Source organism: Aotus nancymaae, unplaced genomic scaffold, assembly GCF_030222135.1.
Source record: "Aotus nancymaae isolate 86718 unplaced genomic scaffold, 86718_ANA_hifiasm-v0.15.2.pri h1tg000058l, whole genome shotgun sequence".
Taxonomy (NCBI): Eukaryota; Metazoa; Chordata; class Mammalia; order Primates; family Aotidae; genus Aotus; species Aotus nancymaae.
This window is the reverse complement of record NW_026988472.1, coordinates 36,313,778-36,337,065: the sequence shown is the minus strand read 5'-3', so window position 1 is coordinate 36,337,065 and position 23,288 is coordinate 36,313,778. Positions and strand designations below refer to the sequence as shown.

The window sequence follows — 23,288 nt, the reverse complement described above, 5'->3', positions numbered from 1 at the left end:
TTACCTCCCCACCCAGACATACTCATTTAGAAAGGGATAAATAATCTGTGTGGGCTAAATTATATTTGAATTACTAAAAATATCTCTAATCTTTTAGATTCTTTACTCATATTACAATTCACCTCTGAAGATGTGTAGGCTTCAACATTAAAATTAAATAAGATAAATCAAAGGATGTCTTTATACAATGTTTCATCAAAAATATGTATGTTAATACTTCCTATGCAGGAAAGATTTCTGGAGGAAACGAAGGCAAGGGAATGAGCTGCTGGGCATTAGTTGGCCATAGTTTTACATATTTGGCATCAGAATCCTTTAAACCATGCTTGCTGGGAAGCACAGTTTGGAAACTTAGAGTTGCTTTAATTAAGGAGGTGGTGGGAGAAAAGAAGACCCTGTCTAGAAGACTAAGAAGATAATGGGAGTGCTCTTTAGAGCTGTGCCAGAGATTGACAATATCGTTTTTCCCTGAGAATCAGGACCATTTTCCTGGCCCAAGGGTAACATGGGCTTGTTCTTACAGTCATTCAGAAGGGCAAATGAGAAGTTTTGTGTGTGTCTATGAGCTAAATAATCATTTTCAACTGGCTTTGTGGATTATAACATCATTTTGTGACACACTTGAGACTCTACATTGGCTTCTCCATGTGGATTTCAAAATCCCTAAATTATGCCCCACAATCTTGATTTCCTAATATTTTATATGAACTCACATCAATTTTTGCTAATACTTTATCATGCAGGGCCTTAGGATTTCCTGGGGAAAAAGTATTAATGCTAAAATATGCATTTTTCTATTGGAAATAATAAAACAGTCCCAAGGTCTTTCCCTTTTTCCATAAAATTACAAGGGAAACCCACTTAGAAAATTTAGAGTGTATTGAAGAATTCTCCTGAGCATACGTGACATAAAATTAAACAATACTTAGGTAGAAAACTGTTTTGAGCTTACTGTCAGGACACATTTTTTCTGTTATTTAATGAAAAAGATGACTTGCTATGGTTTCTTAATCTGCTTAAATATGTTTCATTTGGTCACATTAATATTTGTACAGTTATTTTTCTATTACTCATGAAACACCAAAAACACAAAGCAATAGTTGCACATGTTTTTTTTTTATGAACATACATTTCCCCTGACAGGTCTTAGGAATTCACATATGATGTTCTCAGAAACTTTCTTTTTTGAGATGGAGTTTCGCTCTTGTTGCCCAGGCTGGAGTGCAATGGTGCGATCTCAGCTCACTGCAACCTTCGCCTCCTGGGTTCAAGCGATTCTGCTGCCTCAGCCTCCACAGACAAGTGCCTTCCACCATGCCTGGCTAATTCTTGCTTTTAGTACAGATGGGGTTTTACCATGTTGGCCAGGCTTGGTCTTGAACACCTAACCTCAGGTGATCCACCCTCCTCGGCCTCTCAAAATGCTAGAATTACAGGCGTTATCCACTGCACCTGGCCTAAAACTTTTTACGATATATTAATAATATGTTTGACAAAGCAAATACTTTCAGTGTAATTATTCACATTGACTGAAAGACTCCTTTCCTACAGCCCTCTGTCTTATTGCTCACTTCGATGATTTATTAAAAATCGTTTAGATATATAGATGACCAGGCATGAATGTGGTGTGGTTCTAGAAGCATAAGGTGTGTATTTGAACCTCTCCGTTACTCAAGGACTACCTTTATGCCTCCATCTGTAACTCATGGGAGAAATAGGGACCTTGTACAGAGATTTAGTACTTTCCTTTACCCATAGCTTGTATACAACTCACCATGATGGTGATGTGTTTAGCCTGTGAACCTATATGACAGAATTCAACCAGCAAAAAAATAATTTCATTGCACATTAAAAAGCAAACATTGCAGCCACAGAAAAGAATGAGATCATGTATTTTGCAGGTACATGGATGGAGCTGGAAGCTATTATCCTCAGCAAACTACTATAGGAACAGAAAACCAAATACCACATATTCTCACTTAAAAGTGGGAGCTAACTGGTGAGACCTCATGAACACAAAGAAGGAAACAGCAGACACTGGGGTTTACTTCAGGGCGGAGGGTGAGAGGAGGGTGAAGAGCAGAAAAGTTAACTATTGGGTACTGGGCTTAATTCCTGGGTGATAAAATACTTTGCACAACGAACCCCCATGACATGAGTTTTCCTATGTAACAAACCTTCACATGTACTCCCAAACCTAAAATGTTAAGAAAACAACCAAAAAACACCCCAAAACAAATCTTTGCCCCTCAAACCAAACAAAAACCCCTACTGTTTTATCTAAATGATTAAATGCAGTCCTTTCTTAAAATTTTTAAAACATTTTGTTATATTTATATAACAATAAAATCATTTCCACTTGAGCTAAGAACAAAAATCTCTGTTAATTCATTATATTATTAGAATAAGCAAATTAATTACTGCCAACATCAAATTCATTTTAATTTCTATGACTATCCTATAGAGTTCTATACATAGAGGTGGAACTCCACAATGAAAATGTGCTTTACTCTTTTTATTTCCTCCTGACAGCATGTTCTGCTTTAATGATACATTGAGGGAATCAAATATATGGAATTTTATTCTAGTATCAAGTGAGATTTAAAAATACATGCAAAAATATTTGATAAATGCTTTTTTCTTATGTGTGCATTTAGAAAACATAGTTTTAGGTATATGTATGTGTATATATATATATACACACACACATATATATATATATATTCTGTCAACAAATCCTCTTAAATAAGTAAAACAAAGCATATTGTAACAAAATATTTTGGTCAAAACTCTAAACAGTATATAGACTTCAAAATAACTCACTCAAAATTCATGAGATTTAGATTTCATGCTTAACTTATCAGAAGGAAACACATCCAAAATAGGAGTTGACTCTATAACTTCTACTCAGTGGCTCCGTCTACATAATTGTGAAGTAAAACAAACAAAAAACAAAATCCAGAACTGAAATTGGTTCTTAGTCATTATGTCTAGTTATGACAAATTGAGAGACTGTGAGATGATTTTCTCCTCTGGAAACCAGGCAAAGAGTTCCAATGACTCAGGATGGGAGTGTATCAAAGAGAAAAGATGGAAAAAAAAAGCATTGATGCAAGAAGATACAATTCATCAATTTATAACCACACCCTGAACTCCATTACCATAGCATTACAGCCATGATCTCTTTCAGTCTTCTCTCTGCCACTATTGCCATTGGTGCTAAGTTTAATAGATTTTACCTCTTTAGGATGGTAGTGATGAGGAGGGGTATTAAATCACTATGATTTGCTGTGGATTTTCCTAGGAAGGGCCTCAGGGTTCTGCCATGTAAGTGTAACAACTCTTATGTGAGTGTATCTCTTTGTACACAAACACTGCGATAATTTAATGTTATAAATTTCTCAACCTGATATTATTTCCCTTTGGTTATTTAGGTTGCATCTATGTCATGAGAAAGATTTGGAGGTGTGAAAACTTCATTCCAAATCTTAGCTACTCTATAAATGTCTTCCACTTCATAAAGGCTATCTGGAAGAGAAGCAAGGGCAACTCTGAAAAATTCTTCAATTTTAGGTTTGGTCAAACCAATAATAAATACAAAGAAATGGCTTCATCTGAGTAACTGATACTTTCAAGACTTGGCCAATTGCAATCTTCTATAGATCATATAATTTACTAGTTAGATTACAAATTATGGCAGGAGGAAATTCTAGGATGCTTTGGCTACCTATCTATGAATACAAAAACATGGTGTATAATTCCACCCTTGTTAAAGCATTATAACATTGGCTTTTAACTCTCTACTGAATTAGGACCAGGTACATTGGTACAGCTCAGCAAAATCGAAGATTGGAAAGAATTTGAAATCTCAGAGTCATTGTCACCTTGCCCATTTCACCTGGCTAATTACTTCCTCTCTTTTCATACAACCCAACAAATATATATTCACATTACTGGGGAAAAGAAACTCTCCCTATATTTATACAATGGAGTGATTTTTGCCCTTCTACTTAACCAGCATGAGTCAAATGTTTAAAAGGTTTCAGAAGAAACTGTGCCTTCAATTAACATTCACAGTTTCTAAATTAATCACTGCTGACCTTAACATGCAGGATGTCTTAAAGATGTGTTTCAAATAAAAAATGATAATTTTATTCAGAGAAATCTACTACCTACCTATGTTTCAGAAGCATTTGGTCATTGTTGTTCTCCTATTACTGCATAAGGAGTCCTAGAATTTGGAGCATTATTTCATCACATCTCTGAATAAAAGCCCTACACATGACCTTGAACATGATAATCATATTGTATTCAATATAAAAATTAATAATGACTCATCATACACTTGGAAAAATCCATACCATGCTCGCTTCAGCAGCATATATACTAAAATTGGAATGATACAGAGAAGATTAGCATGGTCCCTGTGCAAGGATAACACACAAATTCATGAAGCACTTCATATTTTTCAATAAATGTTCACATCAACGAGTTAGAAAGATCTCAAATTAACAACCTAACATCACAACTAAAAGAACTAGAGAAGCCAGAGCAAACCAACCCCAAAATTAGCAGAAGACAAGAAATAACCAAAACCAGAGCTGAACTGAAGGAGACCGAGACAAAGAGAACCATTCAAAAGATTAAGTAATCCAGGAGCTTTTTTTTTTTATATTAATACAAAAGACTGCTGGTTAGACTAATAAAGGAATAAAAGAGAGAAGATCCAAATAAACACAGTTAGAGATGACAAAGAGGATGTTACCACTGACCCCACAGAAATACAAACAACCATCAGATACTACTCTCAACACCTCCATGCACACGAACCAGAAAATCTAGAAGAAATGGATAAATTCCTGGACACATACACTCTCCCAAGACTGAACCAAGAAGAAATTGAAGCCCTAAACAGACCAATAACAAACTTCAAAATTGAATCAGTAGTAAACAGCCTACAAACCAAAAACAAAAAAAAAACAAAGAAAAAAAACAAAAAAACCCAGGACAGGAAGGATTCACAGCTGAATTCTTCTACCAGATATACAAAGAGCTGGCACTATTCCTACTGAAACTATTGCAAAAAATTGATAAGGAAGGAATCCTCCCCAAATTATTCTAGGAGTCCAGCATCATCCTGATACCAAAACCTGGCAGAGAGACAATAAAAAAGAGAAAACTTCAGGCCAATATCCTTGCTGAACATAGAGGCAAAAATCCTCAACAAAATACTGGCAAACCCAATCCAGCAGCACATCAAAAAGCTAACCCTCCACAATCAAGTAGGTTTTATCCCTGGGATGCAAGGCTGGTTTGACACACACAAATCAATAAATGTGATTCATCACATAAACCAACCTAAAGACAAAAATGACATGATTACCTCAATAGATGCAGAAAAGGCTTTTGGTAAAATTCAACATCCTTTCATGTTAAAGACATTCAATAAAATTAGGTATTGAAGGAACATACCTAAAAATAATACGAGCCATCTAGGACAAACCCACAGCCAACATCATACTGAACAGGCAAAAGCTGGAAGTATTCCCCTTGAAAACTAGCACAAGACAAGGATGCCCTTTCTTGCCATTCCTATTCAACACAGTATTGGAAGTCCTCGCCAGAGCCATCAGGCAAGAGAAAGAAATAAAGGTCATAGATACAGGAAGAGAGGAAGTCAGACTATCCCTGTTTGCAGACAACATGATTCTGTATCTAAAAAATTTCCATAGTCTTGGCCCAAAAGCTCCTTAAGCACGTAAACAACTTCAGCAAAGTTACAGGATACAAAATTGATGTGCAAAAATCATTAACATTCCTATACACCAACAACAGCCAACTTGAGAGACAAATCAGGAACACAATCCCATTCACAACTGCCACAAAAAAAATAAAATACTTAACAATTCAGCTAACCAGGGAGGTAAAAGATCCTACAATGTGGTGTAAACTGCACTTAAGCCTTTGCTGATAAAGAAAATAATAATATAAGTATTTAAAAAAAAAAAAAAAATCCTACAATGAGAATTACAAAACAAATCAGAGATGACACAAACAAATAGAAAAACATTCCATGCTCATGGATTGGAAAAATCAATATCATTAAAACGCCACACTGCCCAAAGCAATTTACAGATACAATGCTATTCCTATCAACCTACCAATGACATTTTTCACAGAACTAGAAAAACTATTTTAAAATTAATATGGACCCAAAAAAGAGCCTGAATAGCCAAGGCAATCTTAAGCAAAAACAACAAAGCAGGGAGCCTCATACTACTCTACTTCAAACTATACTACAGGGCTACAGCAACCAAAACAGCATGGTACTGATACTAACACAGACACAAAAGCCAAGGGAACAGAATAGAGAGCCCCAAAATAGGGCTGCAGACTTACAACTATCTGGTCTTCCACAAAACTGACAAAAACAAGCAATGGGGAAAGAATATATGGTGCTGGGATAACTGGCTAGCCATATGCAGAAGACTCAAGCTGGACCTCTTCCTTACACCATATACAAAAATCAACTCAAGATGGATTTAAGACTTAAATGTAAAACCCAAAACTATAAACAGCCTGGATGATAACTTAGGAAATACCATTCTGGACATAGGAACTGGCAAAAATTTCATGACAAAAATGCTAAAAGCAATTGCAACAAAAGCAGAACTGGACAAATGGGATTTAATTAAACTAAATAACTTCTGCACATCAAAAGAAACTATCAGCAGAGTCAACAGACAACCTATACAGAATGGGAGAAAATTTTTGCAAACTATGCATCAGACAAAGGTCTAATATCCAGCATCCATAAGGAACTTAAGTTTACAAGCCAAAACAAACCCCATTTAAAGTGAGCAAAGGACATGAACAGATACTTTTCAAAAGAAGGCATACATGTGGCCAACAATCATATGAAAAAAGCACAACATCCTTGTAGTATAGTTTGAAGTCAGGTAGCATGATGCCTCCAGCTTTGTTCTTTCTGCTTAGGATTGTCTTGGCCATATGGGCTCTTTTTTGGTTCCATATGAAATTTAAAGTAGTTTTTTCTAATTCTGTGAAGAAAATCAATGGTAGCTTGATGAGGATAGCATTGAATTTATAAATTAATTTGGCAGTATGGCCATTTTCGTGATATTGATTCTTCCTATCCATGAGCATGGAATGTTTTCCCATTTGTTTGTGTCCTCTCTCATTTTCTTGAGCAGTGGTTTGTAGTTCTCTTTGAAGAGATCCTTCACTTCCCTTGTAAGTTCTATTCCTAGGTATTTTATTATCTTTGTAGCAAAGGGCTATTATCCAGAATCTACAAGAAACTTAAACAAATTTACAAGAAAACAAACCCCATCAAAAAGTCGGTGAAGGATATGAACAGACACTTCTTCAAAGAAGACACTATGCATCCAACAAACATATGAGAAAAAGCTCATCATCACTGGTCATTAGAGAAATACAAATCAAAACCACAATGAGATACTATCTCACGCCAGTTAGAATGGCGATCATTAAAAAGCTAGGAAACAACAGATGCTGGAGAGGATGTGTAGAAATAGGAACGCTTTTACACTGTTGGTGGGAGTGTAAATTAGTTCAACCAGTGTGGAAGACAGTGTGGTGATTCCTCAAAGATCTAGAACCAGAAATACTGTTTGATCCAGCAATCTCATTACTGGGTATATACCCAAAGGATTATAAATCATTCTACTATAAAGACACATGCACACGTATGTTTACCACAGCACTATTCACAATAGCAGAGACTTGGAACCAATCCAAATGCCCATCAATGATAGACTGGATAAAGAAAATGTAGCACATACATACCATGGAATACTATGCAGCCATAAAAAAGGATGAGTTCATGTCCTTTGCAGGGACATGAATGAAGCTGGAAACCATCATTCTCAGCAAATCAACACAGGAACAGAAAACCAAACACTGCATGTTCTCACTCATAAGAGGGAGTTGATCTATGAGAATACATGGACACAGGGAGGGGAACATCACACACCAGGGTCTGTCAGGGGCTGGGGGACTAGGGGAAGGTTAGCATCAGGAGAAATACCTAATGTAGATGATGGGTTGATGGGTGCAGCAATCAATGCACATGTATACTTATGGAACAAACCTACATGTTCTGCACATGTATCCCAGAACTTAAAAGCACAACATCACTGATCATTAGAGAAATGCAAATCAAAACCACGAGATACCATCTCACGCTAGTCAGAATGGCAATTATCAAAAAGACAAAAAATAATAGATGCTGGCAAGGTTGTGGAAAAAAACAGAATGCTTATACACCATTGGTGGAAGTGTAAATTACTTCAGCCATTGTGTAAAGCAGTATGGCAGTTCCTCAAAATGCTGAAAACAAACCTACCATTTGACCCAGCAATCCCATTACTGGGTCTATACCCAAAGGAATATAAATTGTTTTACCATAAAGACATGCATGTGTATGTTCACTACAGCACTATTCGCTATAGCAAAGACGTGGAAGCAACCTAAATGTCCATCCATGGTAGACTGGATAAAAAAAATGTACATATACACCATGGAATTCTATGCTGCCATGAAAAAGAATGAGATTATGTCTTTTGCAGGAACATGGATGGAGTTGGAGGCCATTATCCCAAGCAAACTAATGTAGCAAGAGAAAACCAAATACCACATATTCTTACTTATAAGTGGGAGCTAAATGATGATAACACACGGATACAAAAAAGGGGGAAACAGACACTGGGGTCTACTTGAGGGTAGTGTGTGGGAGGAGGGAGATGATCAGAAAAAATAACTAATGGGTACTAAGTTTAGTACCTGAGTGATGAAATAATCTGTACACCAAAGCCTCACAACCCCGAACCTAAAAATAAAAGTTAAACCATCATAAATATTTAGAAAACTCATTCAATTCTAATTATATGTTGATTCATGTTCAGTAAATATCTAAGAGCACTTAATATGTACAGGTATTACTGTGATGGAAATACAATGAACAAAAGAGACAAAAATTCCTGCATCTGTGAAATTTACATTCAGGTGAGCTATATACAACAAAAGTATAAATAAGTACTGTACACATTCACCCTTCTTATCCATAGGGGATTGGTTTCAGGACCTTCCATGCAGCCCCAAATGAGAAGATGTTCAAGTTCCTTATATGAAATTGTCTAATATTTGCATGTAAACTACACACATGTTCTCATTTAATTTAAATAATCTCTAGATTGTTTATAATATCTAACACAATGCAAATGCTACATAGTTTTATACTGTACTGTTTAGAGAGTAAGGTCAATAAACAAAAGTCTGGGCATTTAAAGAAAGAAAAGAAAAGAAAAATCCATACCATACTATATTTCATATCACCTGTATTTTCCTGCAGGAAGACAGTGGCATGCAAATTTCAGAATATTCTTATAATTTTCTTTATAAAATGGAATTATTACAATTGTCAAAGGAACCCAAATGCAGGTGGTTTATATGGTTTATATTGACAATCAAACTAAGGAGTTCCTGATGGGAAACATTTTCCACGTCGTTTCAAGGATTCAGTGACACTAACGTCTACTTTCTTTAAGAAATCCTAACTCTGGGGAGACTCAAAGATAGAATCTAGCAAATCTTACAATGAAGAAAAATAAAGCTTTTCTCACAGATTTTAAAAAAATGTTATCTATGATATATGCAGCCAGGGACTTGATGCATTATCTAAAGCTATGAACTAAAATATGTGAGGTAAATAACTTTATCATTTATGAAGCCCTATAATTTCACCTTTTCTTGCCTGTGGTACTGAAGCTAGTGCTCTTCTAGGGGCAACCTTGGGCTCCAGCATCAGGCCATTGCTGGACAGGTCAGCAGGCACAGCGGGCCATGTGGCTCACCTTGAAACTTTGGTCCTGTATATCTGACTCTGCTTCTTGAACTCCCTTATTCTGTGTATTGTACTGCTGTTCTCAATGGTAGAAACCTGGTTCATATTTTTATCTCCCTTTGTCATCTTGGATTCTGTGCTACCTATATTGTATGTTAACTTGATCCTAGAACATAAAATGTTGCTGTTTAAAGAAACCAGAAGGCTAGCACTAAAATTCTAAAGTGCATATAGTCCAAAGCTTATTCACAGGTGAAGAAACTGTAGCCCAGAAAATGTGCCTTTTCCAAGTTCATACAGTTAGAAATAGTTTGTTACAATAAAAGTTCACGTATTGGTGTCACAATTTCATATTTAGACCTCCTCCTGTTAATGAATTTTTGTCATCCAGATGAATTAATCCCATGTCAGCTGTTTAAAGAGAAGGGTGCGAGTTTCTCTCCACATATTTCTTTATCCTTCTTACACACATACCCATTCTAAACTATGTCCTGCAGACTTATAAAGCACACCCCACTGACAGGTTAAATGAAGACAGCCTGAATACTTGGCAATATCAGAGAAATATTTCCCTATATAAGCATCCACGGGTGTGTTATAAGCATACCACTGTATCAAGTGATGATAAATTTCAGGGAGCACTGACTTAAAGAGCCAGTGTTGTAAGAAGAACACAAATTTTAACGCAGAGAGAAAGCAACTTGGAGGCTGGATGCAACAATTAGCAAATTCTATTAAGGAAGCATTCATGAGCAGATTAAAATATCAGCAAGCTTCTCCATAAAAATACTACTGAAAAAATACCTAAACACTAATTTGATGATGAAAAAATAGATTTTCTTTTCTAATAAGTTCTAGTTTAGGGAACTTACTGTATTTTACCCGATTGCATTGAAGAGGAGAAAAACTGTAACTTACCTTCTCACTGACTGAAAAAGCCATGACAAATTTTACAGATGGTTTATAGTTAGGCCCTGAGTCATAGATTATACCTATAACTGCCAAGGAACTGCAGTTCCTAGGTTTCTCAAAACTCCTAACTACCAACTATGCTGCCTCCCCTAGTATTCCATGTTACCTCTGCACTGAAGAATTAATATAATTGTGGTAGTTTATTTTTTAATAAATATTCACTCCCTCCTCCCCTACCTAATATTTAGGAGGAGTATATTTCCATACCTCATTGAGGTTGGACTTGGCATGTAATTTGCTGTAGCCAATGTTATGTCAGTGCATGTAACTGTGTGCTACTTCAAAATTATGCCTTAAGCAGCGTTACTTGTTTTGTTCTCTTCTCTGGGAGCTTTTGACCACTGACACCGTGAGAAAATCATGGAGGCAGTCCCCTGGCCCAAGCATAAAAGAAAGTGGAAAAGGCCTGAATCAAACCCGTGGCATGGAGCCAAGCCCAGCTTAATTCAACCTAAATCATCTAAACTTCAGTTGAATCGCAGATAATAAATTTTTCTTATTATATGCCACTGAGATTTTTTGGTTGTTAGTAGCAGTAGCTGACTGATACAATAGTTGTCCCATATGTTATTCCATTTGTTACTTTGTAAATCTTTGCTGGTTTTCCATTTCTATATATTTTACCTTCCCAACCAGATTGAAAGACACCTGTGCAGCTTGATTCATGTTTTAACTTATTTGGACCCCAAAGTACACACCACTATAACCACTCAATATATTCTAGTTGCAATTGCCAATGCTTTCCTTGTGCTGTGCATTGGAGTAAGTCTTTACTGTACCATTGACAGCTCTCAGTGCCAAATGCTGCATTTCAGTAGCAATCTCAGAATATGTTTTAGAAGCAGAGAGGCTAAGTAACTCAACAGAATAATCAGTGAAATTGAGCAAGTGGAGAATTCTTCATTTGGGGACATTGCTGGCATTTTAAGACACTTTTCCATTCATGGTAGGAGAGTTTTTGCACATAACTGAAAAGGTCATTTTTCTCAAGGTAAAATTGCTGATTTCAGGAGCACATGGTCTGAAAAAGCTTTTCTGAAGACAGCACTATTTTTCCACTGGATTTCTCCATGAATCTGGTATTTAGAGCTGCCCAAAGGCTAAGGGCTGATATATTTGCTATTATGTTTCACAAAAGGGCACAGATCAAGCAGTTCAGGCATCAAGGTGACCTTCACCTTCATATATTACATATATAAATGTTGTACGTTACATATATTACGGGTATGTATTACACACGATTACACAATCACATCATATGTAATACACACATGTAATTACATATATGTAATTATATGTAATACACACATAAATACATATATGTAATTATATGTAATACACACACCACATATACGTAATTATATGTAATACATATGAGTACATGTAATATGCAATTACATGTACTACATACATGTAATCACATATAATATGCAATTATCTGTAATACATGCAACCACATATACGTAATTATATATAATGCACACCACATATGTGTAATTATATGTAATTATCTGTAATACATACATGCAACCGCACATAATATACAATTATATGTAATGCATACATGTAACATATGTTATACACTGTTCATGTTGGGGAAAAAAATCCAGTTAGCTTTTTGAGGTGAATTTTCTTTACTCATGTAACTGAGAAATGGGTTAACATTACCAAGTAATAGCAATTCTGCTGTAGAATGACAGGTGTTTAGGGCATTAAAGATTATTTTAAAAGATGTATTAAGGGAGAGGGTAACACAATCCTAGAAACCTCCAAATTGTATCTATCAGTGGCAGCAGATGAGTGCTTAGCCAGTTTATTGAAAAGATTTAATTACATCTGTTTCTTACCTTGAATGTCTGAATCAATTTGACACACTGCTTAAAGCAATGATTGCCTAAAGAACAAATTTTTCCTGCAGCTAGTGAAATGAGTCCTCCTAACAGTAAGACTTATTAATAGTAAATTAATGATTGTCAAATCTAGGGCTTAACAATGACAAAGCTTTTTGGAACTTTCTATATACTTTCTATGTGACATTTTCAGCTTTAAATCTTTGCCCATTCTGCTCTTTGAAATTTTGACATGTAAAATCTGGATATGTATGTCATCATGGAAGCACTCCTAGTTAAGATCTATGCAATTTAATTAAGGAGGGGAGAAAATTGAGAAAATAAACAAATAACCTGTTTTTTTGTGTGTGTGTGCACGCTATTCCTCTTTTCCAGTGTTAGTGAGATACTTTCCCTCTGCAGAATTGCTGAACAAACTAGCAAAGATTCTCCAGGGCTTGAAACAAAAATGAGAGCAAATCCTAAGGAATTTAGGTAACAGATAGGTAAGGTTTTAATTAAAATAGAAATTTAACCCCCTGGTATTCTACAATATTTTAGCTCTTAGCTTTTCACTGCCATTATTGGTTCTTGCTTTGAGATACTGTTGACAGTAGTAATGTTTCAGGATATTTTGCAGGCTATGGGAAATCTTTGCTTGTTAACAGATCGTTGCAGTTTGTACAAAATTATATGAGAACCTCTCTGACTTTTCAAGAATCCTATTATTTTAAAAACACAAATTCCTTTTCTTGTCATTCGTCCCATGGGCACTTGGAATCAGAATCTCTTGAAGACAGAGAAATCTAAGTTTCTTTACCACTCAAGTTTTTTTTTGAGCTCAGGAATGAGGGCAAGTCTGAAAAATGTTTGTGGCTAGGCTGGAAATCAATGGAAAACAGGTTATGGTTTTACAACAAACCAAGTGTCACAGATTTGCTTTGTGTTTGGGAGTTAATCTACACTCTCTAAAAATTTTCCAAAAGCCAGTTAAAGCAATTGAAGCAAGACTTTGCGGGGAATCCCCTAGAGAGAACACACTGCTATGTCACACAGCTCTCATAAATGAGTGGGAGAGATTGTCTTAAGTGTGTGTTTTACAACAGATGCCAATTGCTCTGATTCTTGCCATTAACAACTTCAGAATTAGCTTACAAATGGTAATCTTCACAGAGCAGTGACTTTTGTGTGGGAAACCCAGGAAGAAAAGTAGCTTTTCAATTTTTTTTCTCTTTTGCAGCTGAACACAAATGAGCCTGGGAGCCTCTCTGCACTGTGTAGAAAATACAACTATATTCATGTAAGTGTATGTCTGGCATTAATAATTCAGAGAAAGTGATAGTCAAGGGTTGGAGAGAGGCTGGAAATCAACTCTGAAAGTATAAAAGTTGAAAGATAAAGTGTTGAAAATTTCCTTAGCCATTTAAAAACTCATATAAACCAGTGGTTGGAAATCAATATTTTGGTGTTCAAATTCTTTTTTTTTTTTTTTTTTTGAGACGGAGTTTCACTCTTGTTACCCAGGCTGGAGTGTAATGGCACGATCTCGGCTCACCGCAACCTCCGCCTTCTGGGTTCAGGCAATTCTCCTGCCTCAGCCTCCTAAGTAGTTGGGATTACAGGCACACGCCACCATGTCCAGCTAATTTTTTGTATTTTTAGTAGAGACGGGGTTTCACCATGTTGACCAGGATGGTCTCGATCTCTTGACCTCGTGATCCACTTGCCTCAGCCTCTGGTGTTCAAATTCTTAACACCTCCATTTCTCTGCTTAATTCCAAATAATAGTCCTGGATGTAAAATTGGAATAGGACTGAAATATTAGAATTTGAGATAGAAAAAAATGCTGTAGTAGTATATTTTAAAGCTGAGGCCATAAGTAATCATAAAAATACAGGCTGGGCGTGGTGGCTCACACTTGTAATCCCAGCACTTTGGGAGGCCGAGGCGGGTGGATCATGAGGTCAAGAGATTGAGACCATCCTGGTCAACATGGTGAAACCCCGTCTCTACTAAAAATACAAAAATTAGCTGGGCATGGTGGCACGTGCCTGTAATCCCAGCTACTCAGGAGGCTGAGGAAGGAGAATTGCATGAACCCAGGAGGCGGAGGTTGTGGTGAGCCGAGATTGCGCCATTGCACTCCAGCCTGGGTAACAAGAGTGAAACTCCATCTCAAAAAAAAAAAAAATAAAATACTAGTCATTGGTATTTACATTACTAACAAAACAACAAAAACAAATCTTGACAGTAAGTCAGCTGTATTTCTTCCCATTTGTTTAAATGGTATAGTGTATTACAGCATTATGTGACTCTGCTCAGATACAAGGGAGAAGGGAAGATTGCAAAGAAGGCTAAGATAGGCAGAAAGAAATGCCTTGACACCCGTCAATGGTAGAAGAGATGTAGGGTATATAATTCCACTAGAAACAGATCCCCAAGTCATTTTTATTTGCTTAGAAGTACAATGCAGGCTCTTCATAGTTTCGTATTTCCTTCTCAGTGGTACTTCTTTCAGGCTGATATTACCATGAGGGATTATTCAATTATAGGGAGGGGGACAAATATGAGGTTGATATTGGAGGGAACCAAACAGCTCAGGAAGCAGGAAAATGGCCAACAGTAATTAAATATCTGCCATCATTACTCCCAGTGGCACATATCCATGTACATATATATTTGCAAGTCAACTTATTGATGATATATATTCCAGTAGCACCCATTAAATGAGTATGCCTCCTCCCCAAATATGAAGGCATTCAGCCTTCTGTGACTAAGAAGACTAATTCTCGGAAAGATTTTCATCATCATAATAGATGAGAAGCACAGATATAGCATAAACGATAGGTTCACATCTTATCTCAGAAAAACCCAGTGCTTCAAATTATAGTGCTTGAAAGTCAGGTACCTTAAGCCTAACATAAGAAATTTCCATGGAAAGAGTCCTTCTCTAGCAATTTAAAAAAAATAAAGTAAGCACATTTCACCTACCTTCTCAAATAATGGGGTGTCTAGGCTTATATTTAAATTGATTTCATTCCTCTCTAATTCCTGGACAGGCACAGGACTCTTGTCATTATTGAAAAGCAATCTAATTTTAAAATCTCTAACCCTGAAATCACCTCCTACTAGAGACTTTCTTGCTCCATTTTCACTTCTTCTGAACCTGTTCCTTTATTCTCCTGACTCCTATTCTATCTTTCCCCAGCCCACTCTCCTGCATTCTGATTTCATTCATCATTCTATCAGAAATTTCAGTGACTACTCAGTGTGCTGAATATCTTCCAAATACCTCCATAAATCCATTTCTCACCGTTTTCCACCCTGCTCTGTTGCCATTGAAAGCTGATCTGAATTTTCTGCCTTGTGGTTGGGTATGGTCAGTGAGAAGCACTGGCAAGAAGCTAGAAGGAAAGAGGAGTGAGATGGGGTATTTATTCTCTCACTTCCATTTCTGTCAGGTCACCACAGTTAGCTATGTTCTTTGATCACATCTCCTAACAGGTACCCCACAAGTATCCTCTGTGGATTCCAGTAACCACGCTCTCCCTGTGTCTGGTTATTTCTTAAGAGATGCAGTAGCTGCTCCCCAGTACAGCGAGCCCTGTTATACTGTACTGTCTTTTATGATTTCCCTAAACTCTGCTTACAATCTTGTAAATAGTTTATTAAACTCTAAATTACAGGGTTTCAGGGTCCCATCTGTTTCCCGCCGGCACTATAATTGACAAATTGCATATTGCACTAAATCCTTTGCTCCTTTGATTTAATGCCATTGTTAATTCCTGTAGTAGACAGACCTTAATGTAACCCCCAATGATCCCTGTCTTCTGGTATTTGCGTCCTTGTATTTCCCCTTTACTTTGAGTGTGGGCAGAACCTGACTAACAAAGTATGTCAAAGGTGATGGGAACGTGAATCTGATAATTACATAATTAATATGGTTTGGGTCTGCGTCTCTTCCCAAATCTCATGTCGAATTTTAATCCCTAATGTTGGAGGTGGGGCCTGGTGAGAAGTTACTGGATCATGGGGGCGGATTTCCCTTTTGGTACTGTTCTCTTGATAGTCAGTGAGTTATCATGAGATCTGGTTGCTTAGAAGTGTGTAGCACCATTCCCCACCACTCATCTTCTTGCTCCGACCATGTGAAGATGTGCCTGTTTCCCCTTTGCCTTTCACCATGATTGTAAGTTTCTTGAGGCCTCTGAGCCATGCTTCCTGTTCAGCCTATGGAACTGTGAGCCAATTAAAACTCTTTTCTGTATCAATTACCCAGTTTCAGGTATTTCTTTACAGTAATACAAGAATGGACTAATACAGCTATTTTATATAAGACTCTGTCTTGCTAGTCTCTCTCTCTCTCTCCTTCTCCTCCCCCTTCTCTCTTTTGTGCTCTCTCTCCCTTGCTTTGAAGAAATAAGCAGCCATGTTGTAAAGTGCTATGTGAACTATGTACAGGTCTTCAGGGCAAGTAATTGTGAACAGTCTGTAGGAGCAGAGAGCATCCATCCTACAGCTATGAGGAACTGAATTCTGCCAACAATGTGAGTGACCTTAGGAGCAGACCTTTCCCTAGTTGAGGCTTCAGATCAGAATTTGAGCCTGACAGGCATCTAGATTGGAAACCCAGTGAGGCACTGAAGTAGCAATCTCAGTTAAGCCATGCCTGGAATCCTGATCCACAAAAACATTGTTATATTAAGTTTATGTTGTTTTAAGGTGAAATATTTTTGTTACACAGCAATAGAAAATGAATGCAATCTGAATGATTGGAATAGCCTCTGATAGGCAGCATACTTTCCTAGATCCTACTAACAGGCAACTGAGTATTTGTAGAGAAAAATCACCAAAGAGTGCTGACTGAAACTGGAAATCATGTATGTCCTATGGTTTTAGCCAAAACACTTTCTGTAACCCATTTTTCATGTCTTCTTGATTCTTGTGTCTTGAGCACCGCCCACCACCAATCTTATCCTTGAATTCTCTTTTATTTCCTTCTTACTGAGTAGGCTATAATAACATTCCATGAGGGGAAAAGCACAGGAATAGGAATGTTCATCTTGGCCAAATTAAGTGAAGGAGAAAAGCTTTAGGCTTGAGGATTGTCATCCATGGGTTCAGTACTATACAAAAACTAGTATCTCAAAGTTCATCAGTAACTTCACAGGTGCCAAATTCATTGATCAAAAGTTGTAGGCCTTCCTCTGAAGTCCTTGCAGCATTCTGCCAATAGTCTCTTTCTTTCTGAGATTCTTTCTTGGCACTCTTAAGCCTATGCTCTTCTGCCACTACACTACCCTCTCCCATTTTCCTTGATCTTATTTTAACTTATTATATGGATGCGGTAGACATTACCACTTCTCACTAATGTCCAGATTTCAACTTCATCCCAGGTTTCTGAAGGATTATATTTGTGAAATTCTTGGCAATGCTTAGCTTTAGCCACATCCAACCAGCAGGCATAAAGTTTAGTTAAGCAAGGCTATACAATGAGTTCTACCCAAAAGATTGTGAGGGGAACTGATGGTCATCACTTACATGCTGAAGAAGTTAAAAGTCACTGTGAGACCCTCTAACTCTCCCTTCTCCTTTCTTGGTGAGATGTTGAGATGTTACAGCCATAAGATGGAAGCATATCCTGGTTTTCTGAGGCCTCTATGAAGGAAAGATACCCCGGAGAATTGCTGAGCCTGCATGAAACATTGCACAAGTGAGAAATAAATTTTGTTGTATTAAATCATTGAAACTTGATAGCTTTTTGGTTAAAGCAACCTGGTCTACTTTGACTGATTCAGGGATCATTACTCAAATTTCTTCCTCAGAATTCTTTCAGAATATATTCATATACTTGTGAATGCCATTTATCCTAGAGCTTCATTATCACTTCTATGTCAAGCATTTCCTAATTAATAAATCCGGGCAGACTCTCTTCAGTGAGTTCTAATTCTGCATGTCCAATTGCTCGTTGGGCATCCCTTTGCTGATGTCCTTCTGAAACATTAAAATTCCAATGTACAAAACCAAATTCATGTTCTTTCCCTCACATCCAGGCCTACCTTGTGCTATATCTATTTCTATTAAACGCCTGTGTTCTGAAAAATAAAATTACTCCTCAGCATATGCAATCACCTAGTACTACCTGTTACTCCATCTCCCTGATAACTCTCCCTCTGCCATTTCTGACTCCTTTGCTTGATTCCTCACTTGATCTCAGTCCTCTGCAGCTAGAGACACTAGGAAATCCACTGTCATCACTCCACTGATATATTCTTCCTAAAGACACCAGGAACCCAAACAGTGGACATATTTGAAACCTTAACATGCTAGATTTTTCTTTGGTATTAATGCTGTTTATCATTCTATACTTTAAAAACTTGATTCTCTTCATCTCTGTGATGATTCCTTTTACATTTCAGTTACAGGCTTCTCTTCTGACCAGGTCTTAAATGTCATTTCTTCTCAAGCGTCTATCCTTACAATTTTCCTCTCCATGGGTTTCTCTGAATGCTTTAATCTGTTCCCATGGCTTTAACTATTTCTGCACACAGGGGATTTGTTTATCTCAAACAGTCATCTTTACCTTTCTCCCAGATTCCTCCCATTCACTGAATCCTTACACCTATTTCAATATCCCTCACATAATTTAAACTCAAGATTTTCAAAGGTGAACTCAGTCTTATATATAAACCTCTTTCTTCCACTGTATTTACTTTGGCAGTTGGTAGACACTCAAGATAGAAGCATCAGATTTAGATCATTACCTCCATTTATTTCCCCACATTGTTTAATCACCACATCCTGCTGGTTTTGCCTCATAAAATTTTCTTCAGCCTCTTCCTTCAACTCCATCATTGCCCACCACCTACTGTTCCCATTTAGGTCTTCATCTTCATTTTCTTTGACTATTGCAATAGTGTCTGAGTAGCCCTCCTGCCTCCAACCTTATTCCTTTTAAATATCTCCTCCTACTTCAGATGGCCTAGCTATAAGTATGTTCCTAATTTGAGTTTCTTAGCTCTTTCCTATGGCCCATAGGATAAAGTACAATCTTCTTAAAAGGCAAGCAAGATATGGAGAAATAGAAACACTTTTACACTGTTGGTGGGAGTGTAAACTAATTCAACCATTGTGGAAGACAGTGTGGCAATTCCTCAAGGACCTAGAGATAGAAATTCCATTTTACCCAGCAATCCCATTACTGGCTACATATCCAAAGGATTATAAATTGTTCTACTATAAGGACACATGCACACGAATGTTCATTGCAGCACAGTTTACAATAGCAAAGACCTGGAACCAACCCAAATGCCCATCAACGATAGACTGGACAGGGAAAATGTGGCACATATACACCATGGAATACTATGCAGCCATAAAAAATGATGAGTTCGTGTCCTTTGTAGGGACATGGATGAACTTGGAAACCATCATTCTCAGCAAACTGACACAAGAACAGAAAATCAAACACTGCATGTTCTCACTTATAGGTGGGTGTTGAACAATGAGAACACATGGACGCACAGAGGGGAGCATCACACACTGGGGTCTGTGGGGGGGAACTAGGGGAGGGACAGCAGGGGGTGGGGAGTTGGGGAGGGATAACATGGGGAGAAATGCCAGATATAGGTGATGGGGAGGAAGGCAGCAAACCACACTGCCATGTATGTACCTATGCAACAATCCTGCATGTTCTTCACATGTACCCCAAAACCTAAAACGCAATAAAATATATATATTATTAAAAAATTGCCAGGTGTGGTGGCTCACGCCTGTAATCCAAGCACTTTGGAGGCCAAGGCGGGCGGATCACCTGAGGTCAGGAGTTCAAAACCAGCCTGACCAACATGGTGAAACCCCGTCTTAAAAAAAAAAAAATTAAAAAGTAAAAAAACTAAAAAAAATAAGAATAAAAATTTAAAAAGGCAAGCAAGGCTTGTTGCTGAGGTGTATCCACCAACCTCTGTGTTCTCATCTCTAACCTCTTATTGAGTTATATTACTCACAACTAATATGCTAAATGCTCTTGCTAATCTTCCCAAAGCATATCTCACTCTTTATATTAATATGCTCAAAAGTATCATCTTCTGACTGCCTATCGAATGGAGACTAACTTTTCAGCCTTGGAATTCAGGGTTCTCCATCTCAACTCCAGGATTTTACCATTCTATGTTGGAAGTTTCATAAATAGTTGCAAATAAAGAATATGTGGGTCCAGAATCGCTTCAGTGACTCATAACTCTGGGCTTAGTAATGAAGGACAGGAATGAGACTACAAGTAGGGATCAAGCGACCCCAGCTGTGAGAAGGAAAATGAGGGCTGCCAAACCCATATTGTGACATTTTTACACTGAGTAAACCAAGGCTGGGAAAGTTTAAGTAAGTCCCTCAGAGTTACAAAGCTTGACAATGTAAGAGGCAAGTTTTAATACCCGGCCTCTTTCAATCTAGAGCCCCATTTATTCCTAGTACACAAAATTGCCTTCTAGTATTTCCACATTGAATGTTTATTCTATCACAATGCTACTCATATTTCCAGGTGCAGCCAAAATCCACAAAGACTTCCTTGAATCACTCAATATATGGGCATTTATTTCTTAGAGAACTATTTATGAAAAATGGAAATATTCTATATCTTTGCTTTCTAGCCTGGTGGCTACTAGCCACATGCGCCCACTTGAAATGTGGCTAGTGGGACTCAGGAACTGAATTTTAAATTTTATTTAAATTTAATTAAATTTAAATGCAATTAGCTGCATGGCCCTAGTGGATCTGTAGCTTTAGATTTCTGCTTTTCAAAAATGGTCAATCAGCATTGACATTACCTGGGAGGTTATTAGATATGTTGAATCTCAGGCCCTACTTCACCTGCTAAATCAGAATTTATAACAAGTTCTCCAGGTGATTCATCTGTACATTAAAGTATGAGAAACACTTCTCTAGAGCATTTGTTAGCAGTAGTTTATGGCTTCTCAAAAACTGTATTTTAAATCAAGTTTTATAATACAGGCACCTAGAGGGAAGGAAACACTCAGATAGCTAAGTAACTGTTTGTTGAATTGAACATAGTCTATTGAATCTATTGTATATGTGGATAATAGGTGGCTAAAGACAATCGTTCTGAGCAAACAAAGAATACAACATGTATAATTATAAAGATCTTCCCTTAAGACTTGGCCCCAGTTTATTCAATAAACGCATATTGATAACTGTGATGTGCCAGGAATCTTCTAGGACAGGAGATATAGTAGTGAACATAACATAATCCTTGCCCATATGGAGCTCATGGATGAGGAAAGGAGAGCACATGTTCAAGTCTAAATAATCTGCACTATAAAAAAGCAAAGGTTCTATTGGTCCACAATCACTGATTTCAAGATTATTTTAATTCTTAATATTACTAAGCTTTGCCTCAGGGAAAAAAATGACAAGCATTTAAACTGAAGAACTATATTTTCATTACAGTAGTTCTCAGGAGGTGGTGATTTTGGATCCCAGGGGATATTTGGCAGCAACATCTGGACGTGTGTTTGGTTGTCACATCGTGGGAAAGTACTACAGGCACTGAATGTGTAGAAATCAGGAAGCTGTTAAACATCCTACAATGCACAGGATGCCCTCAATCCCCACCCCCAACAAATAATGATCTGACCCAACATTTCAGTAGTGTCTAGATTGAGAAACCCTGCTCCATTCCTTTTGAATGCATTCAGAGTAAAACAATTCAATGAGAAGGATGTCTCCAGTTTTGATGGAAGAAACTTGAAGAAAATGGACCAGTGGAGCAGAGATCTGAGTCATCACGTTGGCTTCTTCCATGAATCTGCAATGAGAGCTCCAGTCTAAGAAGAATCATCACCACCTACAATAGCCCCCAACAGAATGCTCAAGAGATGACCTCTTGGGGGAATTGCATAGTGGATGCACTACTTTCTTTGATACCTCTACTTGAATAGGTAACTTACTTTCCTTTTTTGAGATCCTGGAGTTGTCTGCTTAATTTATGTGAGAGAGTAGCAGAAACTGGAATAAACTTTTTGCCACACCTTTTGACTCCTTTTAATCCAGTTCTCAAACCCAGGTTGCTCGTCAGAATTCTCTGGCAGGCTTCCTTAAAAATATTGACATGGGTGACATCAGTGAAAATGTTGGAGTAAGGAACTCTAAAAAAACTGCCTTTTGGACCAGGCAGAGTGGCTTACGCCTGTAATCCCAGCAATTTGGGAGGCCGAGGCAGGCAGATCACCTGAGATCAGGAGCTCAAGACCAGCCTGGCCAACATGTTGAAACCCTGTCTCTACTAAAAATACAAAAAGTTAGCTGGGCGTGGTTGTGGGCACCTGTAATCCCAGTTACTTAGGAGGCTGAGGCAGGAGAATCACTTGAACCTGGGAGGTAGAGGTTGTGGTGAGCCCAGATCGTGCCATTGCACTCCAGCCTGGGCAACAAGAATGAAACTTCGTCTTAAACAAAACAAAACAAAACAAACAAACAAACAACAAACTGCCTTTTGGGAAACCAAGGGCCCCTTTGGCCACCAGCCAGACTCTGCTCAGGGACACCAATTCCTTTTAGATTCATCATGTTAAGGACCTATGACC

The 23,288-nt window shown here is 37.5% G+C and overlaps 1 long non-coding RNA gene and 1 other non-coding gene across 3 annotated transcripts in view; one reads left to right on the top strand and one right to left on the bottom strand.

Moving 5' to 3' along the window:
- LOC105734572 (uncharacterized) overlaps positions 1-23,288 on the bottom strand; it is an 885,080-nt gene that overhangs the window by 340,955 nt on the left and 520,837 nt on the right. For both annotated transcript variants that reach the window (XR_010338163.1, XR_010338164.1), the window contains exon 4: positions 18,229-18,380. This is a non-coding gene — a long non-coding RNA (uncharacterized LOC105734572). The remainder of the gene's footprint in view (positions 1-18,228; positions 18,381-23,288) is intronic.
- On the top strand, positions 4,363-4,469 carry LOC135270046 (U6 spliceosomal RNA). Its single transcript, XR_010338261.1, has one exon. It is a non-coding gene; the product is annotated as a U6 spliceosomal RNA (small nuclear RNA).